This window comes from Zootermopsis nevadensis, unplaced genomic scaffold, assembly GCF_977971745.1.
Source record: "Zootermopsis nevadensis isolate Lab colony 2312 unplaced genomic scaffold, Znev_1.0 Znev_ptg000011l, whole genome shotgun sequence".
Taxonomy (NCBI): domain Eukaryota; kingdom Metazoa; phylum Arthropoda; class Insecta; order Blattodea; family Termopsidae; genus Zootermopsis; species Zootermopsis nevadensis.
In genome coordinates, this window is record NW_028259143.1 from 16,052,373 (window position 1) to 16,069,091 (window position 16,719).

The following is a 16,719-nucleotide window of genomic DNA, read 5'->3' on the forward strand; positions in this document are numbered from 1 at the left end:
GAATTAGTTGTCAGAATAGGACAGGTTATCTTTTAATTTTATTTTAACTTGGGTTACGTTAATTTAGGTGTGGCTGGATTCGGGTGCTATTTAAGTTTGCTTTACAATTGCTGGGTTAAATGTTGAAATTTTAAGATAAAAAAATCGAAAGAAATTTTAATTTGTTAAAAAGTTATAAGTGGTTTAAAATGTGTGAAATATATATTTCGCTCGTCAGCGGTGATGTTCTACATTGCTACAAAACCACAAAATTCTGTTGTGTATTTTTCACTATGAACACCGAAATTTATTTTTTGTTCTTAAATTTATATTTAATTGGAAAAAGTGTACTGTTTTACCGATAGTTCATCGAAGTGTGAGAGTTTGCCCAATAGATGGCAGCAAAGTGTCGATTTGCACTGACGTACTGGATTATTATATATAACATCCGACAGATGGCTGTCGTAACGGTAATTACGTTTGACCTTGCCAACCATGAACTTGACCTTATTGGGAACGGATTGTTGTGTGTTAAAAAGAAGATATATTTTTACCTGTAGAAGTCTGAAAGTGTGGTCGATTCAGACCAGACTGAGCTTCTGTTACAAGATGAATTCATAACAGATTTTTTTAAAACGTATCATGAACTAATAATTAGGGTGTAAATCAGTGGGTAGATAGAATTCCGGAAGTCAGACGACTAATGTAACCAGATAGAATCCTTCTTGAGACACTGGCAGCCATTTTGTTGGTCAAACGCTGTTGGAGTGAAAGCGTCCGGAGCTGACATGAAATTAGATAAAGGTGAAACTGGTAAATGCTTTTTTAATTGAATTTACATGCTTCCATACTTGTTTGTTGCCATGGCAGTACACAATCTTAGATAATGGCCTTAACGGTGTCTCTGATGTATTACCCTGAGGAGTAATTAAGGTCAAAGGGCATTGCCTTATCAAGCATGGTTTCCATCTACTACAGGAAGTAGCTAGCTAAAGTAAAGTTAAGGTTCAGCCAGAGAGTAGTTAATTTAAGTCTACGTGTATGATAATTTTAGTATGAAAGAATTTAATTGGATTTATTAATGTCAGATGTCAAATTACCCTGACTCATGCCTTTGTATTTTGATTTACGAGGTGCGATCGGAAAGTTTAAAGACTGTGTCAATAGAGGGCGAACCGGATGTAGTACGAGCTTCTGCCGCTAGGGGGTGCGGCCTACATTCATAGTGAATCAGTGTGCCAGCCGGCATCATCGAATTAGCATTTGTTTCTTAGTTACGGGCGTTTTGGTAGTGCATTACACCGACCCTCCTGCGATTTCGGAATGGCGGATTTTCATGAACAAATCAAATTTTGCCAAAGACTCGCCAGAACGGCTACGGAAACCTATGAAATGCTAAAGCAAGCATTTGGGGAGTCCGCAATGGGTCGTGCACAAACTTTTGTGTGGCATTCACGTTTTAAAAATGGCCGAACCTCTGTCGATGATGACGAGCGTTCTGGACGACCATCTTCGAGCACAACGTCCGAAAATGTTACGAAGATCGACGTCGTACCATCAACGACTTGTGCGACATTGTTGGGATAGGCTATGGGACCTGTCAGCTGATTCTAAAGGAAGAACTCCACATGCGACGCCAAGGCTCCTGTCTGAGGACCAGAAGCAGAATCGACTTGACTTCTCGTTTGTCAGGAGCTCAAAGATCTTGCAAGAACCGACCCCAACTTCCTTTCTAAGCTCCGTGTGACTTCTTCCTCTTCCCAAAGATGAAAATTCAGCTAAAGGGAAGGAGATTTGAGACGATAGAAGAGATTCAGGCAGAATCGCAGATGGTGCTTGACAGGCTGACAAAGAAAGATTTCCAGGGATGCTTCCAGGCTTGGCAGCGGCGCTGGGATCGTTGTGTTCACTCCCAGGGGAACTACTTCGAGGGTGATGGATGAATTTAATACCTGAGATAAGTGTACGGGTTTTTATACGCGCAGTCTTGAAACTTTCCGATCGCACCTCGTATAACTCGTGGGATTTAGACTTTAACTTGTTTTTAATCAGACTTTGTTAAGTCTGACCACGTATGTGAGGCAAGATACGGAGAGGAAAGTGGTATTGATGGGCTTTGAGGGAAGTGATTAAGAAAAGTCATAAAATGTTCCAATAGTAAGCGTTTTTGATCCAGGTGCTGTCTGTTACTCAGAAGAAAGGCCCTGACCTTGGCAATGTTCAATGATGTGGGGGAAACCTTATAAGAATTATAATTTGCGTGAAATTTTCGACATTTACCGCCATCGGATTTCCGCGTCGGTCCTCACTATCATTGTAAAAGCTTTCCCCCCCGTCCCAGAGAGCTTTTAACGGAAAGCGTCCAATCACAGAGTTCTCCCTTCGGAGCAGTTGAAATATGCACTTGTTCCGAATGCCATGCTTGCGACATTTATGAACGCAGATAATGACGTTGTATATTTGTTTAATATACTTCTACACTATTTAAACCTAGCCCATATTATCACAACCCATTTATGTAAGATAAGCTTTGATATTATCCTCGCAGATACGCATAGGTTTTTCAAGTATTTTCTTTTATACAGGTTTTTTAATTGAAACTTTATATTTTCCACCTCCCCTATGCGTTATAAATGTTCAGCCGGTTTAATTCTCCTTGCTCATCAAAATAATCCTTGGTAAAGAGTGCAAATTATGAACCTGCTCGTTTCACAGATTTATCCTGGATTCAAGTAGTGTCATCAGCACGCTTAGTCTATAAAGATAACTTGTCTTCTGGGATGTTTCGTGTGTAATCTGGTAGAAGTTTACTGGCAATTTAAATGCGTTTACAACCTTCATCATCAGGCTGGTTATCTCTATGATGAAAGCAGTAAGCACTCCTAAACGTCGGTAAACTTCTATCAGATTACATGACGTAACATTCTAGATCAGTGGTATTCAACGTTTTTTGTTCGCGTACCCCCAGATATAATTTCTCTTCAACTTTGTACCCCCCAAAGTTTATGGTGTATAATTCAAGTTATACATAGTATATAATCAATATCTAAAATAAATTAAATAAATTACATTACTGATTATTCAGTGTTTATCTTAAAATAATATATATATATATTTTTTAAATTTCACGTACCCCCTAAGATGTCTTCGCGTACCCCCAGATATAATTTCTCTTCAACTTTGTACCCCCAAAGTTGTTGGTGTATCATTGAAGTTATAAATAGTATTTAATCTACATTTAAAATAAATTAAATAAATTACATTACTGATTATTCAGTGTTTATCATAAAATAATATATATTTTTTTTAAATTTCACGTACCCCCTAAGATGTCTTCGCGTACCCCCGGGGGTACGCGTACCCCAGGTTGAATACCACTGTTCTAGAGAACGGGTCATATTTTTACTTGCCGGCATGTAAATGTTAAATCTCATTCATAGTCTAAGTTCTTCTCACAATGCTAGACCATGTTTTACACCCATGTAAAACGAGATGAAACATATTTTAGTATCTTTTAATCTTCTGGTTTTAAGACGTAAGAAGTGATTACAAAATATTTTGAACTGAACAGCTGTGTTATTTCAGAGCATTTAAAAATTTCCACATTTTGCAATTGTCTGTCATCTACGTGAACGTTATATTTAGAACGTTTCAAATAAGGTCGAAGGTTGTGTATTAAATTCGGCCATTGAATATGTAATAGGTAAATGTAATTAATATTAACGTATATTATCATTTGCCTGCAAAGGAGTTTAAAAGAGTCTTACGTATAGAGAATCCTGCCTCGCGTTCAGTGCAGAATATTAAGTAACGTAATCAATGCAAATTGCAAACGGCGTGTGGAAAGAAGCTTTAATGCAGTTGCGAGCCGTGACATTTACCCGTCAGCTGATGAAGTTTTATCCGCAGAGCGGAAGGAGGTAACCAAGACGAAATCACGTTGATTACATGTCCGGTGGACAAATTGTCTCCTCAGGCACACGGGATATGATCGTCGTCTCTGAGGCCTGATTAGGTACTAAGTTAGGGCTGGTGTTCATCGAAGATAAATTATTTGGTTTGGGTGTCAGGCAAGAATATTTTGACTTAAGATAAAATAAGTAAGAAATAAATTACATACTGAGATACATCTCAATTTATACTCCGGTTAGAACGCTGGCCTTGTAATCCTGGGGTCTCGGGTTCGATTCCCGGCGGTGCCCGAATTTATAACTTGTGTTGGGCAAGGCCGTGGTCTAGGCAACACGGAGTTTTCCTCCGTGGCATCCCAACAATTACTCCATTCACACACAGAAGAAGGCAATGGCAAACCACTTCTGGATCATCTGCCAAGAACGTATATGAACAGGTCGCAGTCCGAGAAAAGGATGGAAGGATCCTGTTCATATGGACCTGTCGTCAGACAGAACACTTAATAAATAATAGGTTAGGTTAGGTTAGAACGCTGGCATGGTAATCTTGGGGTCTCGGGTTCGATTCCCGGCGGTGCCCGAATTTATAACTTGTGTTGGGCAAGGCCGTGGTCTAGGCAACACGGAGTTTTCCTCCGTGGCATCCCAACAATTACTCCATTCACACACAGAAGAAGGCAATGGCAAACCACTTCTGGATCATCTGCCAAGAACGTATATGAACAGGTCCCAGTCCGAGAAAAGGATGGAAGGATCCTGTTCATATGGACCTGTCGCCAGACAGAACACTAAATAATAATAACTGACCAAATATTGGCAGATGAGATAGGTGGGGAATATAGCATGCACGAGAGAGATAAGAAATGAATACAAAGTTTTAGTCGGAAAACCTGAAGGCAACTGATAAAAGAAACGAGATATATGCGTAGGTGTGACTATAATTAATGTAGTGCATCGTAAAGGAATGAAATGTTATAATGAGAATGGATTAAGCTGACTCAAGATATGGCCCAGTGGTAGAAATTGGTTCCATAACAAGTGACAATTTCTTGATTAGCTGGGAGATCGTTAGGTTTTCAAGAATCTGTTCCGTGAAACTGTTATAAATTACTCTAATTTCCTTTAGCAATTGAAAAGGGGTGGAATGTTGAAGAAGACTTCGTTTTAGTAAAAAAAAAAAACGTGATAATTAGTGTGTTAATTTGAGGAGAAGCTGTGAACTGCAATCACCCTTGTTCAAAGGAAGCTTCGCAAATAACCACTAGGGAGGAGAAATTTAGTTGTTACGAGGGAAATTTTATCTGAAGATTACCGTAGGGTACATCAATATCCATTACGCTGTACAGTACAGCATAAGATTATGCGTTGAAATGAGTCATTCTAAGTACCTACAGGACGCAAAGGTTAAATTCCTGTTTCTCAGAAGTCATGTACACCGTTGCAGTGTAGAAGTAAGCTGTGATTGGTCAATAAAGTGAGCTGTTGCGAATTGAACATTGTTTGATTAACAAATATGGATGTCTTCTAGGACGTAACGCTGTGTAGTCTGGTAGATGTTTACCAATGTTTCAGAGGTCATACTGCCTCCGTCATCAGAGTATGAAGATTTCTGTCTTCTGGGTTGTTGCGCTGTGTAGTCTGGTCGATGTTTACCAACGTTTCAGAGGTCATACTGCCTCCGTCATCAGAGTATGAAGATTTCTGTCTTCTGGGTTGTTGCGCTGTGTAGTCTGGTCGATGTTAACCAACGTTTCAGAGGTCATACTGCCTCCGTCATCAGAGTATGAAGATTTCTGTCTTCTGGGTTGTTGCGCTGTGTAGTCTGGTCGATGTTTACCAATGTTTCAGAGGTCATACTGCCTCCGTCATCAGAGTATGAAGATTTCTGTCTTCTGGGTTGTTGCGCTGTGTAGTCTGGTCGATGTTTACCAACGTTTCAGAGGTCATACTGCCTCCGTCATCAGAGTATGAAGATTTCTGTCTTCTGGGTTGTTGCGCTGTGTAGTCTGGTCGATGTTAACCAACGTTTCAGAGGTCATACTGCCTCCGTCATCAGAGTATGAAGATTTCTGTCTTCTGGGTTGTTGCGCTGTGTAGTCTGGTCGATGTTTACCAACGTTTCAGAGGTCATACTGCCTCCGTCATCAGAGTATGAAGATTTCTGTCTTCTGGGTTGTTGCGCTGTGTAGTCTGGTCGATGTTAACAAACGTTTCAGAGGTCATACTGCCTCCGTCATCAGAGTATGAAGATTTCTGTCTTCTGGGTTGTTGCGCTGTGTAGTCTGGTCGATGTTTACCAACGTTTCAGAGGTCATACTGCCTCCGTCATCAGAGTATGAAGATTTCTGTCTTCTGGGTTGTTGCGCTGTGTAGTCTGGTCGATGTTAACAAACGTTTCAGAGGTCATACTGCCTCCGTCATCAGAGTATGAAGATTTCTGTCTTCTGGGTTGTTGCGCTGTGTAGTCTGGTCGATGTTAACCAACGTTTCAGAGGTCATACTGCCTCCGTCATCAGAGTATGAAGATTTCTGTCTTCTGGGTTGTTGCGCTGTGTAGTCTGGTCGATGTTTACCAACGTTTCAGAGGTCATACTGCCTCCGTCATCAGAGTATGAAGATTTCTGTCTTCTGGGTTGTTGCGCTGTGTAGTCTGGTAGATGTTTACCAACGTTTCAGAGGTCATACTGCCTCCGTCATCAGAGTATGAAGATTTCTGTCTTCTGGGTTGTTGCGCTGTGTAGTCTGGTCGATGTTTACCAACGTTTCAGAGGTCATACTGCCTCCGTCATCAGAGTATGAAGATTTCTGTCTTCTGGGTTGTTGCGCTGTGTAGTCTGGTCGATGTTTATCGACGTTTCAGAGGTCATACTGCCTCCGACATCAGAGCGGTATATTCATCGCCCTGATGACGGAGGCAGTATGACCTCTAAAACGTTGGTAAACATCGACCAGACTACACAGCGCAACAACCCAGAAGACGGAAATCTTCTTATATCTACAAGTTGCTTTAAAAATTCTGAGTACAACCCACTCAAAATTCGATTTATTTACTGACTTTCAGAGGATACAGATCATAATTTAGATCAGTGTAACAGATGGTGTTATGTTTACGTATGCTAATTTTGAGTACCTATGAATTATACTCAGTCGGTGTGGATAATATCTAACTAATTGATTTTATAGTACACGATTTGTCTAACGAGGTTTCTCGACCGCGTCCATCAAAACAGTTTCATCCAATCCCTGACTAAAAAGAGACGAATTTATGATTTGTATTTCTACATGATTTAACGCATAAAAAGATTTAAAACCAAGGAAACATCCACTCGGATAAGAAGCTGGAACGGCTAACCTTAATATTCGTATACATTTTATCATCTAAATTTACGGGCGTATTCCTTGCTGAAGAATAATTCTGAAATTGAAATGTTTTAAACGTTCGTGTTTCTCTTTTCAGCTCTAAGGAATCCGCGTTTATTTCTGTACAGTAGAACGGGCATGCACATTGATCACAAACGCAGAAAATAGTACAAATTGAAAATAAGAAAATAGTTTGTCGAGAGAGCGATTTTCACAGTATCGAAGAAATCCCTTACAACATTCTGTTGATTCTTATGAATGTAAATTATATTCATACTTTATTCACATACCGGGTGGATGAATCTGGTTGTGAATTGCATTCTATAGTGATATTTGGTTTTGGGTTTCAGTTTTCAGGTTGTATTAATAGTTTTTCAGTTGTCCTTGTATCGAGTTGATTGCACAGCGGTAACCGGAATGAATTATACGGACAATAAAATTTTCAATAGTAATTCTTTCTACGATTTGAGAGATTTCAGAATAAACTCTTGGGCACAGAACAGACAATAACCATCCAGACAAATTTAGGGATGAAAACATCATGCAGGCCAAGACTGACTCCTCCGAAATGAATAATTTTTATAGAATAGTATTTTTTTTTACAAAATTATAAATTTAAAATGCAAACCAAAACTGCTGAAAATGAACCTCTTCGCGCAGAATATGACATAGCCAATGATAGTATTGAATCCATTGAGCCATATTCCGTTGTTACACTGATGCCCTGTTTGTAATCGGTACTGCCGTAATTTCAGCTGTTTTGTCCCTCGAAGATCACTTATCATAAACAAATACTCCTTGTGTCCCGAAATTTTGTTTCCAGTTGATTTACTTATGTCTTATTAATTAATTCGATGTCAGGACAAGCATTGCCAAATGCTTCACGAATAACAGAAAACGATTTCGATGCGAAATAATGTTGGAGAATGAACATACGTTGTCCTCGTGAGAGCTCCATATTCTCACCTGCACATCTTCTGCGCAGCTTGAGTGGGCAGCGGCCTAGCAACCAGGGCGACCTTGACTCGGGGATCACGGGGGGATTCGGAGAGTCTATTCCACGAGGGTAGACCGGCTTCTGATTTAATTTTGGAAACGTAGTGTGTGATTGTTTTTGGGTTGCAACTGAGACATTCTTTTTTTTATTTTTATTTGTAGTGTTCTGTCTGCCGACAGGTCCATATGAACAGGATCCTTCCATCCTTTTCTCGGACTGGGACCTGTTCATATACGTTCTTGGCAGATGATCCAGAAGTGGTTTGCCATTGCCTTCTTCTGTGTGTGAATGGAGTAATTGTTGGGATGCCACGGAGGAAAACTCCGTGTTGCCTAGACCACGGCCTTGCCCAACACAAGTTATAAATTCGGGCACCGCCGGGAATCGAACCCGAGACCCCAGGATTACAAGGCCAGCCTTCTAACCGCTAGACCACCGTGGCGGAGTGAGACATTCTATACGTAAGAAAGTCTTCTAAACTTTGGGTGTCTTATTAATTAACTTGTTTTGAGTGACAATTTATCATCATGGGTCGAAGACTTGACATTACGTCGTTATCTGATTAATCGCTTTTTGGTTAATGTGTGGTGTTTTATAGACAACCAACTAATTGGGACTTTTGTTCTTGAGGAACGTTGAACGGCATACAGTTACCTTTGTTTCCTACTGGATTAGCTACCACTTTATTTGGAAGACGTTCCTTTCCACGCCATATTAAATATGTGATACCAATATGAAGGCGCCCCATCGCAATTCGGTCTTCAAGTCAGACAGTACTTGAATCGTTCCTATGAAATCGTTGGATTGGCCGTCCCGTTCGCCAGACTTCACTCCCCTTTGTCACTACTTATTGGGATAATGACTTGGTGCATCAACAGAAACCACAAACACATCACGAACTCTCACGACCCATCGTGAACAGCGCCTGTTGTCATACGAAGCAACCACGAAAGCATACGGAAAGCAACTCACGCTGTTTTAAAACCAACTGGCGCGTAGCCAATACAGGATATAATTTAAAATAATAACCCGCTTATGCACGTATTAAAAATGTCACAACATATTTTAACCACGAGTACAATACAGTTCTTACGCAACTGATAAATTTTTAAATTCAAATAATTCCTCCATTTTCGTTCATTACAACTACGGAACAGCTGACTGTAAATTTTCAGTCCAAAGTAAGCCAATGAATAACCATCCCAAATTTAGTAAACTTCTGTGAAACACTCTGTATATAATAAGATACTCTTTATGATTGACAATGTAATATGTGTTATTGCATGACTGACTAAGTTCTGAATTAGTACATTAGATGGCAGTCTGTTCAATTTTCCGAGTGCTGGTATCAATAGGCAGCTTTTAGAGGCTTTTCTAAAGCTGTTGAAGGTATAAAAGGAATAAGGAAGGAAAGGTTTTGGGATAAACACTAATGAAATCATCCCCAGTTGAATTTTAACTGGGATTTTCAAGTAACCATTGGATAACTCAGTCGGTATAGTGACTAGCTACGGGCTGGACGACCGGGGTTCGATCCCCGACGGGGGCAGAGGATTTTTCCTCTAACCTCTGCGTCCAGACCGGCTCTGGGGCCCATCCAACCTCCTATTCACTAAACAAACCGATACCAACTCCTGTAGTGACTATAGGGTAAAGCTGCCACTGTGACGACGTATGGGGAAATACAGATAAAACTCCACTTATTCTTTGAGGTCAATTTCACGCGTTAACTGCTTTAGCCTCGGTATCCAGTGGAGAGGAGAGCAGACTGGGTGGGTCACAGAATAGTTCTGGAACCGTCGACGAGATAAATTCCTGCCCCAAACCGGGTATTCAACCGCGGTTGTCTAACCCGTAACCAGTTACTTTACTAATTGGAATATCCCCAGGTCAGAAGTCCGTAGCAGTAATATTGATCATTGCTGTCGTGTTTTGGTCTTGGTTTTACGGCTTAATTTCTGCAAGTGTCTTCGGGCACGTTTTATATTACAACATATTTTATGGGTTTTAAGAAACTTTTGTAATTAACATTTCGGGCAAAGGCGAGAGGGCTATTTATGTACCAAATTCATCTTTTTTTTTAAAAAAAAAACTCGTACTATAGGCGTACACAAAAGAGTGCACGTGGCTTTTCTTTAAAAAAATACGTTTAAAGGTGCACTGTGTTCAGTGCTTCAGAGAAAAATTGACTAAGGAATTTGGTGACAATTTTGATATGTAGCATTTTATTATATAAAATTTAAGTAATCGGTACGCTCATATGTTCGCTTACCGATTTACAATCTACACTCTCATCTTTGGTATGTTCAATTTTACTTTCCAATATATTATTTTGTTTCTATATTCTTTCATATTCTTTCATATTTATTTAAATCATTTGTATTACAGGCCGATGTAGAACATGAAAAAACATTCACTCCAATATAAAAGTTGCATATCAGAAATTGTAATTAAGTTTTAAGTTTATAATTTTAACTTTTACACCTGAAGATGGTTTATGTAGAAACCGAAACATGTTGTAAAAAGATGTTCCAATTGTAAATCGATTGTTCGATGAGGAACATAAAATGATATTTTAATTATCTTAATTGTAAATTTAAATATGAATTGTGATTAGACGGACAAAAATCGAATAAAGGATTTTTCCTTAAAAGAAAAAAAAAATTAAAGTTCAAAATTAAGAAAAAGTTTTGACGAAGAGATTACAGGAACAATGGCTCTTTCTATCGGAACCATCTGAGTAGATGCCTCTCTGCTCGTTTTTAACGTGAGGACGGAAGCAGATCCAACTTCCGAAACATAGTGTTCTTTTTTGAAAACCAGACGATGGTAACATCCAAGAACTTAGTAATCCCCTATTGTAACACACCATCGTCGGTACCCCTTAAATTGACTTAAATTTAGGTTAATAATAAAATATTTGTTGTGATAAGTATCGAATGTTCGGGCTTATAAGATAAAAATTCGAGGAATAAATACTGATAAGAAATGTAAGCGATTATTCAATTTTTTGAAATTAACAGTGCGGGCAGTCTGCTAGTTTACATGTCATTCAGATGAACTGGATAAACTATATAGTTTATATTGGAACTGTTGATAGTTTCGGAATACTTTCATCTCGCAGAGTTTAACGATGAGAACATATCGGTACAAATACATAATATTTTCAGTCACCTTATTTCTGTAGGAGAGAAGAAGTGTGTTTTTCTTATCATGAAAAAAGCTATCTTTTGTAATAATGTTGAAAGAGTTTTATACGTAATTTGCAAATTGGATTGATGACTTAAAATTGTGTGTTGAAAATACGCTCCATATCCCTTTGACAAAATGTTAACCCGAAACTGGTTAATTTTGCGGGCAGTTTTATATAATGACGTCATTATTTTATGGCATCGTAAGAAATCAGCGCTACCCGACGGTTGTAATACTATACAGCGTTGTCAGATTCTTGGTGGCGTTGTTTTGGAAATTTGATCATAAATTCTAATTCTCAACGAGGCAGTTCTCCAAAACAAATGTTTATATCCATGGTTACTGAGCGCAGTAAATTATATGTTACTCGTTTTATAGTGTTAGACCTAATAAGAAGTTTTTCAAACACAGTCGCTTATTAAGCTGACTCCAAATGTGCGTTCATACTTCACGGGATGAAATATTTTGGTTATGTACAGCATTTTCATAGGAAATCAATCCCAAATTCTTAGCTACTCACTATTGAAAAAAATCTTCCTGCCTCATCGAAGTAATTAAAAGACATGTAGCTGATACAACGTCGTTAATATTCGAATAATTCGATTAAAAATTGATGCACCATTAACAGTTGAAAAATTACACTGGACAATAAGTTTCTAATTTTAATTATTTAAATTAACTCAGATACGTTGACCATGAAAATGGCAGTAAAATATTTATAACATGAACATTTATTGTTATCCTTAATTTTTTATTTTATTACAAATATATGAATTTGAATATCAGTTATTATGATATTTAACAAATATACATCATATAATAGAGATTTAACTTTGAATAACTATTAAAACATTATAGGCTTGCATTATGGGTGTAAATATAACGGAATCACTGAGAGAAATATAGATAAAGAAATTGCTTTGAATCCAGTAATAAAGTATTACAATATCATAATATCGGTGACAAACAACAGGCCATCTTCTAAAAAGAACGATGTTCTGACAGAAGATATTCTTACCACGTATACGAGGTGCGATCGGAAAGTTTAAAGACTGTGTCAATAGAGGGCGAACCGGATGTAGTACGAGCTTCTGCCGCTAGGGGGTGCGGCCTACATTCATACTGAATCAGTGTGCCAGCCGGCATCATCGAATTAGCATTTGTTTCTTAGTTTCGGGCGTTTTGGTAGTGCATTACACCGACCCTCCTGCGATTTCGGAATGGCGGATTTTCATGAACAAATCAGGAGCTCAAAGATCTTGCCGGATCGCCGGATTTAGCTCCGTGTGACTTCTTCCTCTTCCCAAAGATGAAAATTCAGCTAAAGGGAAGGAGATTTGAGACGATAGAAGAGATTCAGGCAGAATCGCAGATGGTGCTTGACAGGCTGACAAAGAAAGATTTCCAGGGATGCTTCCAGGCTTGGCAGCGGCGCTGGGATCGTTGTGTTCACTCCCAGGGGAACTACTTCGAGGGTGATGGATGAATTTAATACCTGAGATAAGTGTACGGGTTTTTATACGCGCAGTCTTGAAACTTTCCGATCGCACCTCGTAAAATATGTTGTAGTTTTCACACAGCTGTTCTGTTATAATCAGACTAGTATGAACTAATCACGCACAGACACGCACTCTTGGTTAATCTGTGGCCTGTCTTTCTTAGCTTAGCTAAAAACCTCTTCTACACGTCTTCTCAACTCTGATGTAGGCCAAACTTGGAAGTATCGCGTGCTCCAGCGAAACAAAAGACTGACATGAAATCATTGTTCCCTCCCGGTCATAAGATACCACATAATACTCTGCAGTAACGAACATTTATTACCACATCGAATTCTCAATAACTTAGATGAACGTAAATAACTCTGAATAGGATGTTTTAACATTACGTCACGTCCATTAACGGAACAAAAATCAGGTATAAAGTTTTGTTGATGGAATGTTTCGCACGTGTTTTTAATTGCGTGTTGTTTAAAATCGCTGGTAATGCAGTTTCTTCTTGTAAGCCAGTAGGTCAGTGTGTTATGCCGATTGAAGTGTTAATCATTCACGTAACTCAAATGCGGATGTGTATGATATCCACCACTAGATAAAGTACACATCCTCCGACCGTGTGTGACGAATACTGAAATAAATTGCTTACTCCATTTGTTGATACGACCTCATTACATATTCTCGTTGACCAAATAAATTACAAAAGATAGTGTAATTGAGTCATATTGTGAATATTATAACAATTATTTATTTTAATCCGTCTTATCACAATATTTAAAATTTCTTATAATTAAGATAGTAAAATATCATTCATGTTCCATATCGATTGATCGATATTGTAATCAGACGGATTAAAATAAATAATTGTTAAATTATTAAAGTTCCCCGTATTTATATAAACCAAATAATCATTGCCTTACTCACAAGAGCTTGCAACTGGGTCCTATTCTGAGGGACGTGACTCTAATTTACACTAATTCATTTTAATATTATTCGCTACTCGCAGAAACAGCTACCAACTTGAATTATATTTAAGATTTTTATTAAACTGGGAACATTACAGTTCACGTCAAGGACTGAATCACTACAAAATCAGTCTCAAAATGTTTTCATGAAGTTACAAAACGTTTGGTAAGTCTCTGATATTTTAAATGTGTTGCATTTAAAGAATTTCAATATCATCTGTGTGTTATATTATTATTATTTAGTGTTCTGTCTGACGACAGGTCCATATGAACAGGATCCTTCCATCCTTTTCTCGGACTGGGACCTGTTCATATACGTTCTTGGCAGATGATCCAGAAGTGGTTTGCCATTGCCTTCTTCTGTGTGTGAATGGAATAATTGTTGGGATGCCACGGAGGAAAACTCCGTGTTGCCTAGACCACGGCCTTGCCCAACACAAGTTATAAATTCGGGCATCGCCGGGAATCGAACCCGAGACCCCAGGAATACAAGGCCAGCGTTCTAACCGCTAGACCACCTCATCTTATTATTATTTAGTGTTCTGTCTGACGACAGGTCCATATGAACAGGATCCTTCCATCCTTTTCTCGGACTGGGACCTGTTCATATACGTTCTTGGCAGATGATCCAGAAGTGGTTTGCCATTGCCTTCTTCTGTGTGTGAATGGGATGCCACGGAGAAACCGGGGAAGCCCCCGGAGGAAAACTCCGTGTTGCCAAGACCACGGCCTTGCCCAACACAAGTTATAAATTCGGGCACCGCCGGGAATCGAACCCGAGACCCCAGGATTACAAGGCCAGCGTTCTAACCGCTAGACGACCTCATCTTATTATTATTTAGTGTTCTGTCTGACGACAGGTCCATATGAACAGGATCCTTCCATCCTTTTCTCGGACTGGGACCTGTTCATATACGTTCTTGGCAGATGATCCAGAAGTGGTTTGCCATTGCCTTCTTCTGTGTGTGAATGGAGTAATTGTTGGGATGCCACGGAGGAAAACTCCGTGTTGCCTAGACCACGTGAGGCAGTTAATTTATTATAGTCCACACGCGAAGGTTATATCTAATCAGTTTTAATATTATACTTCCATCTAGAAATAGGTTTCGACTCAATATTTATACACTTATGAATTCTTTATCTCCTCTGTGTGTGATTCATGACCGCTAATTTTAATTGACTAAATAACCATTGTGACAGAATTCAACTGATACCAAAGCTCGCCAATAAACCCGTGTCCTAGGCCAGATGAATGAAGTTCGAATCTCGTAATCCTTTGCATTATCATACATTTTAATATTATCTTCCCAATTACGCCTAGGACCCCACAAGCAGTGTTTTCTCTTCAGGTTTTCGACTAAAATTAACTGGTATTGTCAACTAGCATACACTAGGGTAATTAAGTAATGTTATTACTGGATACAAAATTGCTTTAATTTTTCGCGAAATTGAGGTGTCTGATTGTCTGATCGCGAAAGCGGTTTTGTGATTCGTAAATCCGGAAACAACGAATAAGTGAATAATTTCCGCACTTTTAAATGAATGTGCTGCATTGGTGTCATAATTTTGTAGACACATAATTAAATAACTGAAACCTATTTAGAAAGAGATGTTAAAGCTTACGCCCTGTTACAGATAAACATGGTTTTACAGTGTTTTTGTAACAAGTTTGGGAAATACTTAATTTTGATACCTCTATTTGACAAGTGCTGTTCTATAGATGTTAAAGTATTTTAAAATACGAGGCTAGTCCACAAAGTAAGTTTCCCTGGGGCCGTTTACAGAAACAAAACACAATTTCACGGAAATATTTATTGCAACAGATACAGCAAGTGTCCAGCTATTTTTCAACATATTCGCCACCGGAATTGAGACATTTGTCATACCGTGGGACCAACTTTTGAATACCTGTGTCGTAGAAGTCTGCCGCCTGGGATTGGAACCACTGTGTGACAACCATCTCCGCCTCTCTGTCATTCTGAAAACGCTGACGCTGACCGGACAGGAATTTCTTGAGGTGTAGGAAAAGATGGAAATCATTGGGAGCGAGGTCCGGGCTGTAGGGTGGATGATTAAACACCTCCCAGCCGAACTCCTGCAGGAGACTCGCTGTCCGTCGAGCCGTGTGCGGCCTAGCGTTATCACTGACATCACTTCACAGTCGGCGGGAGCTGGAATAAGAACCTCCATCTTGAACAGCTGCAACGATGCTACTGTGAGAACGCGGGAAGTACCGTTAATGCATGCGCCATGCTACGTCATTGCTCTATCACGTACGCACAGTCGCTTCGCGCTATAAGGTTTGCTAGCTGTGGGACGAGTGGGAAACTTACTTTGTGGACGCGCCTCGTATATACATTTAATTAATCTATTATTTGTACACATTGAAAAAGTAATTATGCTGTGCTCTGTGAGATTATGTAAATACAATCGATTATGGTATGAATAAATACGCGTTATTTACGAATACTTTAGAAGAAATTTGACAGAAATATCGTGAACATCAGTGGTGTTTTCGGGAAGGAATCCTTTATTAAAACGAGAAGGAGATATAATATCTCTCCTCCCAAGCGCCTTTATGGCGTGTGACGTTTTATTATATGAAGTATGTCAATGTTTGGTGAGTTAGCATAACAAAACTGAGAGGGATGAATTTTTCATAATTGTTTTATTTACCCATAAACTCCTGTAATGACGTGGTGAAAAGGAGGTTTGGAAAGGGAAGGGAGAAGTGTTACTGGACTCCAGTCGAAACTTCTGGAACATGGGGCAGGAGTGCAGATCGATGAAACGTTAAATTTTCATTGCAAATTAATTTCGCAGTT

General features: G+C 39.1%; 1 protein-coding gene across 1 annotated transcript in view; it reads left to right on the plus strand.

Moving 5' to 3' along the window:
• Positions 1 to 16,719, plus strand: part of LOC110831394 (cardioacceleratory peptide receptor) — a 223,239-nt gene that overhangs the window by 2,647 nt on the left and 203,873 nt on the right. The window lies entirely within an intron of this gene.